Source organism: Cnephaeus nilssonii, assembly GCF_951640355.1.
Source record: "Cnephaeus nilssonii genome assembly, chromosome: 7".
In the NCBI taxonomy this organism is placed as follows: domain Eukaryota; kingdom Metazoa; phylum Chordata; class Mammalia; order Chiroptera; family Vespertilionidae; genus Cnephaeus; species Cnephaeus nilssonii.
In genome coordinates, this window is record NC_137078.1 from 90,531,315 (window position 1) to 90,541,930 (window position 10,616).

Below are 10,616 nucleotides of genomic sequence, written 5' to 3' on the forward strand. Positions count from 1 at the left end.
TCTTTCTACCTATCTATATCTCCTATTTTATACTTATTAAGGGATTGACTCACATAACTATGGAGACGGATAGTGAGGGTGTTTGGAGATGAGATTAACATTTAGATTGGTAGACTAAGAACTGCAGACTGCTCTCCCTAGTTGTGTGAGTCAATTCCTTAATAAGTATAAAATAGGAGATATAGATAGATAGAAAGAAAGATAGATGTAGGTGTAGGTGTTTGCTATTGGTTCTGTTCCTCTGGAGAACCCTGACTAATACAGAAGGGAAAAGCAAATAACTTTGGAAAGGCAAATTGGTGTCAGATCAAGAGAATGCAGAATGCCTAGCTGAAGGACTTAGACTTTTACTTGGAAGACATAGGAGAAAACTATTGAGTTGGCAAGTCAGAGACCCAGGAGAGCAAACGGTATAGTTCTAGTCCAAGTCCTAGGGCCTGAGAACCAGAAGAGCCGATTACTCAATTTCAGTCCAATGGCCAGCAGGCTCAAGACCCATGAAAGACCCATGGGTCTTGACTCCAAAGCAAGGAATAATTTTTCCTAACTCAAGGGTTGGTCAGCCTTTTGTTCTACTGATTGGATGAGTCCCACCACATTCGGGAGAGCAGTCTGCAGTACTTAGTCTACCAATCTAAATGTTAATCTCATCCCCAAACACCCTCACTCCCAGAATAAAGTTTGAGCAAATATCTGGGCATCTCATGGCCCAGTCAAGTTGACACAAAATTAAACATAAGACCTTCCATCACATACTTTATGCTCACAACTTCCTTTTGTGCACTCAGTATCATAATCTCTTGCTGCTAAACCCCTGGCTCAGGTTGATCCCTTTGCCTAGAACACCTTTTCTGCCCATCCATCCTACCTGTCAAGTCCCACTATGAACTCTACTTTTTGCCAACACTGACCTGTGTTCTTTCCCACCTCAGCACCTCTGAAGATTCAGTGGTTCCCTTCTCTGTCTGCCAAACTCCTATTCCTCTCTCCTTAAAATACTATCCTAGTTCTCAGCACTGAAGCCTTCCCTGAAAACCCCAGGCCACAGTCATTCCTATTACACTGGGTATTTCTAGCATACAATATTAGAATCATTTATATCTGTGCTGACACAGCCATTAGTCTGTGAACTGGCAAGGATCTTATTCATTTTTGTATCCTTTGACCTAATTTCCTGGCATACTGCCAGCCTTCAAAAACATTTGATAAATAATGCATGAATGAACTTAATGGCACCTCTTCCACAAAGCCTGCTCTGCTTCCAGCTGCCAAAAGTGATCTCTGCCTCTTCCAAACACCCATAGCACTTATCTGGGGACTTCTTCAGGCCCTCGCCCTGTTCTGACATGTATCTCCATGCTGTCTCTGCCCGACTACGAGCTCCCAGGGGGAGGCGAGGTTTTGAACACATCTCTGTGCCTCTCACCATACTCTTTAGGTGCCTTAAACTTAGTGAGCATTTAAACACAGGCTGAATGAAAGAAGCCTCAAAACTGTGTTCTCCATCAATAAATCAATGAATGACAAGTGGAGAGAAAGGAATCCTTGTGCACTGCTGGTGGGAATGCAGACTGGTGCAGCACAATGGAAAACAGTATGGAGTTTCCTCAAAAAGTTAAAAATGGAACTCCCATTCGACCCAGTCATTCCACTTCTAGGAATATATCCCAAGAAATAAGAAACACCAATCAGAAAGGACTATGTTCATAGCAGCACAATTTACAATAGCTAAGATATGGAAACAGCCTAAGTGCCCATCAGCAGATGAGTGGATTAAAAAACTGTGGTATGCCGTAGCCAGTTTGGCTCAGTGCCCGCAACCAAGGTACATGCCCTTGACTGGAATCGAACCTGGGACCCTTGAGTCCGCAGGCCGAAGCTCTATCCACTGAGCCAAACCAGTCAGGGCTATATATATACATATATATTATACATATATATACATATGCATACATACATATATATATATGTATATGTATATATATATATATATATATATATATACACACACACACACACACACACATATATATTTAAACTGTGGTACATCTACAGATTGGAATATTATGCTGCTATAAAAAAAAGGAACTTTCACCATTTGCAACAGCATGGATGGACCTGGAGAGCATTATGCTAAGAGAAATAAGCCAGTTGGAGAAAGATAAATATCACATGATCTCACTCACTTGTGGAATATAATGCACAACATAAACTGATGAACAAAAATAGGTCTAGGTCCAGAGACAGAGTAACACTGAACAGACTGTCAAACCTCAGAAGGAAGGCAGGGGAGGGTCAGGGGTATAAGAGATCAACCAAAGGACTTGTATGCATGCATATTAGCATACCAATGGACACAGAAACTGGGGCAGTGGGAACTTGTCCTGGGGGGGTGGGAGTGGCCAGGGAGGTGTAGATGGGGGGAAAAGGAGACATATGTAATACTTTAAACAATTAAAAAAACAAAACAAAAGTGTGTTCTCTGCTGAATGCTCAAGACCACAAATCCACCACTTCTCCCCAGGGCCTAACAAGATTTATGAAAGAAGAGAAGGATCCACATTAGATAGACTTGCCTTCCTGGTCTTCAGTCTTAAGATTTACATAAGAAAATCCTAATTTAAGATTCCATGTGATTCATAGGTGATAAAACTACAAAAGTCAGGAAGTGATTATTTTAAATATTTTTTATTGATTTTAGAGAGAGGGAGAGATAGAAATATCAATGAGATTGATGGGCTGCCTCCTGCATTCCCCCTACTGGGGATGGAGCCCAAAACTCGGGCATATGCCCTGATCAGGAATCAAACCAGTGACCTCTTGGTTCATGGGTTGACCTTCAACCACTGAGTCACATGGGCCAGGGAGGAAGTGATTATTATTTTAAAAATCCAGCTGCTGTCTGCCTCTAAATGAGGTTGTAATTTGGGAGGGATAGGGGGCTATTGGGGAGAGAGTGTTGACAATGTTCTGTTTCATGACCTGGGTGATGATTACATGGATGTTTGCTTTGTAATTATTCACTGTACTGTACATTTGTGTTATGTGGTTTTTCTCATGGATGATCCTATCTAATAGAGAGGGAATATGCTAATTGACCATCACACCCTCGCAAAGATGGTGGCACCCACAGCCAATAAGGAGGGAATATGCTAATTGACTGTCATACCCTCAAAAGATGGCGGTGCCCAGTCCCCTCTGCCCCCCAGCCACCCAGGGTGGGCCCGAGGTGCAGGCAAGCCTTGGATGATGGCTGCCCAGCCGCCCAGGGCTGCCCGAGGCTCAGGTAACCAGGGCTGGCCGAGGCTTGCGCTGCCGACAGTGGCAGCAGCAGAGGTGTGATGGGGGCATCGCCTTCCCCTGATCACTGGGTCACCTCCCGCCCCTGAGGGCTCCTGGACTGTGAGAGGGGGCAGGCCGGACTGAGGGACCCCCCTCTCCAGTGCATGAATTTTCATGCACTGGGCCTCTAGTATTTCATAAGAATAAAGGTTAAGGATAACTCAGTAAAACAAAAATATATGGGAGTGGGGTGGGGGGGGCAATGGTAAGATATGTACACATATAATACCTTAATAAAAAAATAAAAAAGGAAAAAAAATAAAATCTTATTGCTGTTACTAAAATGTTGATTTTTGTTGTGCAAAATCCTATCACTTAAATCAAGGCTACCCTTCCATTCTGCTTTACTGGCTGATCTTTTCCTCCAATGGATGATAATGGCCCAGACCTTGTCAACAGTTTCCCTCGGCTGCTAGGACTCCAGATGTGCTCCTGGTTTAGCCTGCCACACCCTAAGAGGCTAGAGCTGAAACCTGCCTACTCCATGGCTCTGACCCCATTCCAAACCCCTTCTGCAGCCCCTCCTGCTGCTGGGCCTTCCTCCTCCTCTTTGTACCACATCAGTACACTTGTCCAGGGACCTTGACTCTTCTAGGAGTCAGAGAAAGGAGAGGAACTGACCAAACCTGTTTCCTGCTTGCCTTTTTCCAACTGGTTCAGGCTTGCCAGGCTTTCATCTCTGTTACACGTCTCTGGTGGAGATAATCTGGGTCACTAAAGATGGGTAGATGAGATGGGATAGGGGAAAGAAAAGTCTAGAAGTAACTGAGCAACTCCATCCCCATCCAGTAGGGTTTAGTAAGAACCCAGAGGCACATAGCACAAAGATGAAGTTTTAATTTGAAAATTATCTGAGAATCACTCCTGTGGGCCAATTGGTTATTGGCAATTGTGACCAGTATTCACATTAGTGCCTATTATGTGCTAGGTACCTCAGATGCAAAGGTGACCGATATCCTGCTGCTTAACCCCTTCAATGGCTTCTCCTGGCTCTTGTCCATCTCTCTAACCTCCTGTATTTCTCAGATATTTGAGCTTACTGTGCCACCTCAGAGCGTTGCACTTGTTCTCTCTCCCGTTCTGCACATGCCTGTTCCTTTCACCCTGAAGGTCTTTGCTTAAATAGTGCCTCTTCAAGACCTCTTCCCCACCCAGTGTAAGTGGCACCCCTAACCCACTATCACACCACATTGCTCTTTCTGTCATAGTGCTAATCACTATCTCAAATAATCTTACCTCTTTATTTTTCTTATTATTTGTCTCATTCCTTAAAAAATTTTAAAAGGTTTTTTTCACCACTGTACCCCCAGCTAGAATATAGTGCATACTCAATAAATCTGTTGAAGAAATACAATAAATGAAGACATAATCCCTAATCAAGGAATTAAGGTCTCATTGTGGGACAAACAATAATCAAAATAAGTGCTAGGACAAGAGTTTGTATAAGGATCTAGGGGAATAATAAAAGTATTCACAATAACATTTATTAAGTACTTCCTGTGTTCCAGGTATTGTTCTAAGTATTTACTAAGTATTATCTCAATTGAAATTCACAAGAACTCTGGCATGTAGAAACTATTATCTTCAACTAAAAATGAGGCATGAAAAGGTTGTTAGTAACGTTTGCCAAGTCATTCAGCTGGTAAGGTGGAGGAGCTGGGATTCAAATCCAGAGCAAGAAGGAAGGTTTCCCAAAGGAGCAAGGTTTGATCTGGGTCTAGAGAACTTGAACAGACTGGCCAGGCCAGGGTGGGGCATGCTAGAAGAACAGAAAGCTTCCTGGCAGAAACAACAGGCATGTCCAGGTAGACAGGCATGGAAAAGCAGGGGTGGATCAATCTCAGCAACACAATATTGAACCCAAGAAGACAGACACAAAAGGGTATTTACTGTAATTTTCCACTAGGTGCAATAACAGGCAGTAGAAATCCTATCAGCAGTTACTCTCAGGGGATTGACTAGGAAAGGGCATGAGAGAGACTTCTGAGGTACTGATTATAGTATCTTCATCTGGAAGGTGGTTATAGGGGTGTGCCCACTTCGTACCATTAAGACTTGTGCACTTTACAGGATGCATGTTATATTTAAGTTTAAAAAATTAAAGGTCACTACAGTATTGGTGTAAAAAACAAAACACTTGTGATTTTCTAAGAAGGGTAGAATTTTTTTCGATGATGAGATGTAATGCCTGTGAATAAGATAAGCAATAAGGAGAGGGATGTGGAGGAGTGGGATAAGAACTGGATTTTATGTATAGGAATTAGGAAATAGAAGATGGAGCAGAGAAGGGCTCAGAAGAACAAGATCAAAGGGACAGCTGAGAGCCCTGACCAGTTTGGCTCAGTGGATAGAGCATGGGCCTTCGGATTCAAGGGTCCCAGGTTTGATTCCGGTCAAGGGCATGTGCCTTGGTTGCAGGCACATCCCCAGTAGGGGGTGTGCAGGAGGCAGCTGATTGATGTTTCTCTCTCATCGATGTTTCTGACTCTCTCCCTCTCCCTTCCTCTCTGTAAAAAAAAAAAAAAAAAAAAAAGAAAAAAATCAATAAAATATATTTTTTTAAAAACACAAAAAACCAAAGGGACAGCTGAGAAATCTAACTGAATCTTCCCCTAACCAAGCAGATTCAGATACAATTTCATTTATTGAATGTTCCTGTCTCCAGTGCTGTGCTAGGGTGATCCTAGCTAGGAATAAGTCAGGTGTGGAAACGGAAGTTCAGAGAGGTGACCTGACTTGTTTGAGATCACATTCCCTGTAAATACTAGAGTTATTTTTGCTAGAAACATCCCATTTGTGCCCCTAAGACAAGGCTCCAAAACACTAAGTATTGGCTCCAATTCAAGGCAGAGTTTGAGTTCAGAGGAAGTGGAGGGGGAGGCCCTGGCCACTTTGGCTTTGGCGGTGTAGGTGGCTTCCTGCCCAGGAGACACACCCAGCTTCAAAATCACCACTCTAGGCAGTCAGGTTGTTGCTAGGCACTAAGGGGGCCCTTGAGCTTGAAAGTAGAGCCAGTGTAGGACTGCTAACCTCACCCCATTGCAAGGCCTGGTACAGAATGGGGAAGGAAGCCAGTCACCTGGGTTAAGCCTAAGTGAAGAGGCCTTTTTTTTTTTCTTTTCTGGTTTAATTTTACTGCCATCACCAGCCCTTACACAGGAATAAATAATCTCACTCCCTGCCCTCTTCCCAATGTAACACTTAGTGGTCTCTCATGAACTCTAGTTATTTGTGTTTAGTAGAAGGAAACGTCTTAAATCAGGGAGCAACCATGTGCCTCCTACAAATACCAAACTGTTCCTAGAGAATCAGCCACATGCAGGACTTGTGTTGGAAGCCAGGAATATAGAGATGTCATCTTCATGGAGCTCACAATCTGCCTGGGAACACAAACTTGAAGCTGTACTACACTGTGGTATTTAGAACAGGGCATAGCACGTTGGGTACACAATATATATTTGTTGAATGAACAGGGACTAATGTATTAGAACAGCTCACAGAGGGCTTCAGGTGCCAATTCAAGGCAGACATCAAAAAAAGCTTCAGGAAGGTAACCATGCCCATCTGCATAATAAAGAATGAATAGGAGCCCTGACATTGTCCTGTGCACCGAAGGGTGGCCAGTTAGATTCCACTTCAGGGTACACATTGGTATGCAGGTTACAGGCTCTATCCCCATATGGGGTTGCAGATCATTCTCTGATATTCGTTTCCCTCTCAAATCAATAAAAACATATATATTTTTAGAAGCCCTGGCCAGTGGTCTCAGTGATTAGAGCACTGGCCCTCTCACCGAAAGGTCTCAGGTTTGTTCGATTCCCAGTCAAAGGCATGTAGTTTGCAGGTTCAATCCCTGGCCTGGGTGGGGATGCTTTCAGGCCACCAATTGATGGTTCTCTCTCTCCTTCCCCCTCCATCCCTCCCTTCCATTCTTTCTAAAAAAAAAAGTAACAGAGAAAATATCTTTGGACGAGGTTTTAAAAAAAAGAAAAGGAGTGGGCTGGCAGATTGGGGGAGGGGCATTCCAGTTCAAGGAAAAATGTCCAATACATGCATGACAGTGGGTGGAAAATGTTTAGCAAGAGTCGTCATTGTCAAGTGCATTATACTGAGTGGTCTGTGGAAACTGACCACACATCATGCTCGTGGGAAAGCCAGTTACACTTGCATTCTCCAGCTGCCACCACCATGGCCCCCTCAGAGCCCCCACCCTCCTGGAGTTGGCCATCTCTCCAGAAGCCAGGGCTGTCACCCACTCACTCAGACATTTTTCCATGGCACCATTGCTAGCCAGTTGCTAGCAATCTCATATTACTTTGTGGCCCCAACACTGATTTTTCACTAGTAACCATCTGGCAGGAGCATTTTTAAATAATCAGATTAAGTTAATCTTTTGTAGAATTTGGAGTCACAAAGGGAAAATTAGACACGAGACATTTTATAAATACTTCCCTCTGGTTCCTCCACACAGTCCTCTTCCTTCCCCGTCACTCAAAGAACTAAAATTGTCAGGGTGCTTTAGAATTGGTTTACTCTTAGAGATCCAGGCAATGTGACCTTGTGGCAGGGTATGGGGCTAAAGCCAGATGAAATGGAGATGAACTCTAGCTTCTCCTCTTACTGAGTTTGTTTGGGGCAAGAAATCTCATCTGTAATTCACTTGCATGGGAAAGAACTGGTACTACAGAGGTTGCTGGGTGAGTGCTGGGTATGTGAATTGTACCAATTCTGGTTTTATAACAAGGGGATTGGGTCTTAGCTCGGTCACTTCTCTCTCTAAACCTCACACTTTGGAAACTGACTCCTACCTAAATACACTACTTTGCATTTTTTACTAGAACGTGTTGAACTAGGTATGAGCCATACAAAAAAAACTATTCTGGCCCAGCTGGTGCTGCTCAGTGATTAAGCATCAACCTATGAACCAGGTCACGGTTCAATTCCTCATCAGGGCACATGCCCAGGTTTCGGGCTCCATCCCCAGTGTGGGGCGTGCAGGGGACAGCCAATCAATGATTTTCTCTCATCAATGATGTTTCTCTCTCCCCCTTTCTGAAATCAATCACTCAATATATATGTATATTCATAAATACATTTTGCACATAGGAGATTCTCAAAGAGACACTCGTTAACATTTCCAAACATGATGGAAAAAAGCCCAAGACTAGGGAGACAGAAATCCAAGGCTCAGGTTCTAGTTCCACCACTTATTAGCCATGTTGCTTATGAAGCACGTCTGTGATGAACTCTATTAAATCAGTGGTTCTCAACCAGAAGCAAATTTGCCTTAAGGGGATATTTGGCAATACCTGGAGACATTTTTGGTTGTCACATATAGGGGGGCTGCTACTAACATCTAATTGTTAGAGGTTAGGGATGTTGCTAAAGATCCTATAATGCATAGGACAATCCCCCACAAATAATTATCTGGACCCAAAGTGCCATGGTTGAAAAAAATCTGTGCTAGGTTCACTCAATTCAGTAAACCTCAGCTGTCTTGCCATAAAACCCCTTTACCTGCATGCAAAACTTGAGATCATTGCAAAAGCTAAGAAACTGGTGCAGGCCAGGAAATTCCTTAACACCAGGAATTCCTGATTCCTGCAGACCAAAGGAAATAACCTTCACAATGTTTTGAACAAACTAAAGTATTCGAGATACTAGGAGCCTATCAGCATTACTAACTCCTTTGCCAAGTTAAATTTATTCCTAGAATTAAGAATAGCAAAGCTTAACCTAGTTAATAAGAGGCAGAATTCATTCGTCTTTATGTTCACCATATTTTATATTTGTATTCTAGCATCTGGAACAGTCCCAAAGGCCCAAGTACTAAACAAACACCAGAAGCATGGAGTTAATCATCCCTAACCCAAAAGATCAGTTGGGAATTGGCACCAAGTTTGTTACCAGAGCAGATCTATAAATCCAAGAGCCAGGCCACAGAGGTAGAAAGGCTCCAGACTGGATCATGCTGGGGAAGCAGTTGCTGTTTACTGTCACAACTACAGCTACTGCTCCGTCTCAGCTGTCTGAACCAAAGTACAGGTCTCCATATAGAGAAAGCCAGGATGAACTGTTTTAGGAAGACCAGAACAGAATTGCCACAGCTTTAGAATGAGTTCTGAAGGAAGATAAGCTGTAGAACAAAGGTAATGGAAATGGAGAAAGAGCAATTCAACAGCTCTGCCTGTTATTTACCTTTATGACCCCATTTTGTCCAATTTAAATTCTGACTTTGAAAACAAAGGCCAGGCCTGTTCCTATTTCCCAGCTCAGCAAATGTGCTATAGTTCTTATCTCTAGCTCTATTCCTGACAAATTCTTTTTCTCAAATGCTGACTACTAAGAGCTACACTGATAAATTACCACAGAACATTTTTATTAAGAACCAAACAAACTTTAATATTTCAAGGACATCCCAAATGAGTTACTAGTGAGGTTACAGAAGTTCCCACTCATGCCACAATAGCAAGAAACAAGAATTCTGCAAGTTCAAGTAATTACCTCTTTGGATACATAAAAACAATATATTAAAGGATGTCACAAAGTGCAAAAAGACATTCAGCAGAGCAAACAAACAGCAGGCTGATTGTCCTAACAAGAGGGCAGAGAAACTCCTTCTGGAGTTCAGTCCCAGGAAAACAGCTGCCTCAGGCAAAAACAGGTCCAGACATGGGTTTTGATCGATTCGTTACTAGTCAAAAGCAAACTCAAAGGAAACTGAAGTTTAGATTTCCCATGACTGTAATAAGAACTTACAACAAAGAGAACCTTTAACCAAACATCTCATATGTAGGTTGAGCAAAAAATAATAAGCAGTGAGACTTAGCCAGAGTATCTGACCATGGACCGACACTTCTGCTGCTGAGCTCTGAGCCTCTCACGCAGAATGATCTGGAATTGCTCCTGCACCAGCATTTCTATCATCTGCTCCTTTGTGTGAATATCAGGTCTCAGCCACTGCCTAGCAAGCGATAGCAGATGCCTGAAGACTTCCCTGGGCCTAGATGGACCCTCACAGCGGAACTTTCTGAACATCTGCCTGAAGATGAGAGGATTGACAGGGTTTCTTCCTGGCCCGGTCTCAACCTTTTTGACACAGACTTTTTCAAGGCTCTTTGGCGGATGCCCAGAAGGCTCTTGTGGAACCCGGGCCTGGGGAGCCGCAGTTAGGACATCTTCTGGCTCCTTAGCCACCACCTCATTTGGAGGTGACATTATTTGATCATTCTGGACTTCTCTATCTTTTTGTGCCTTTGGGCCTCCTTCAGTCT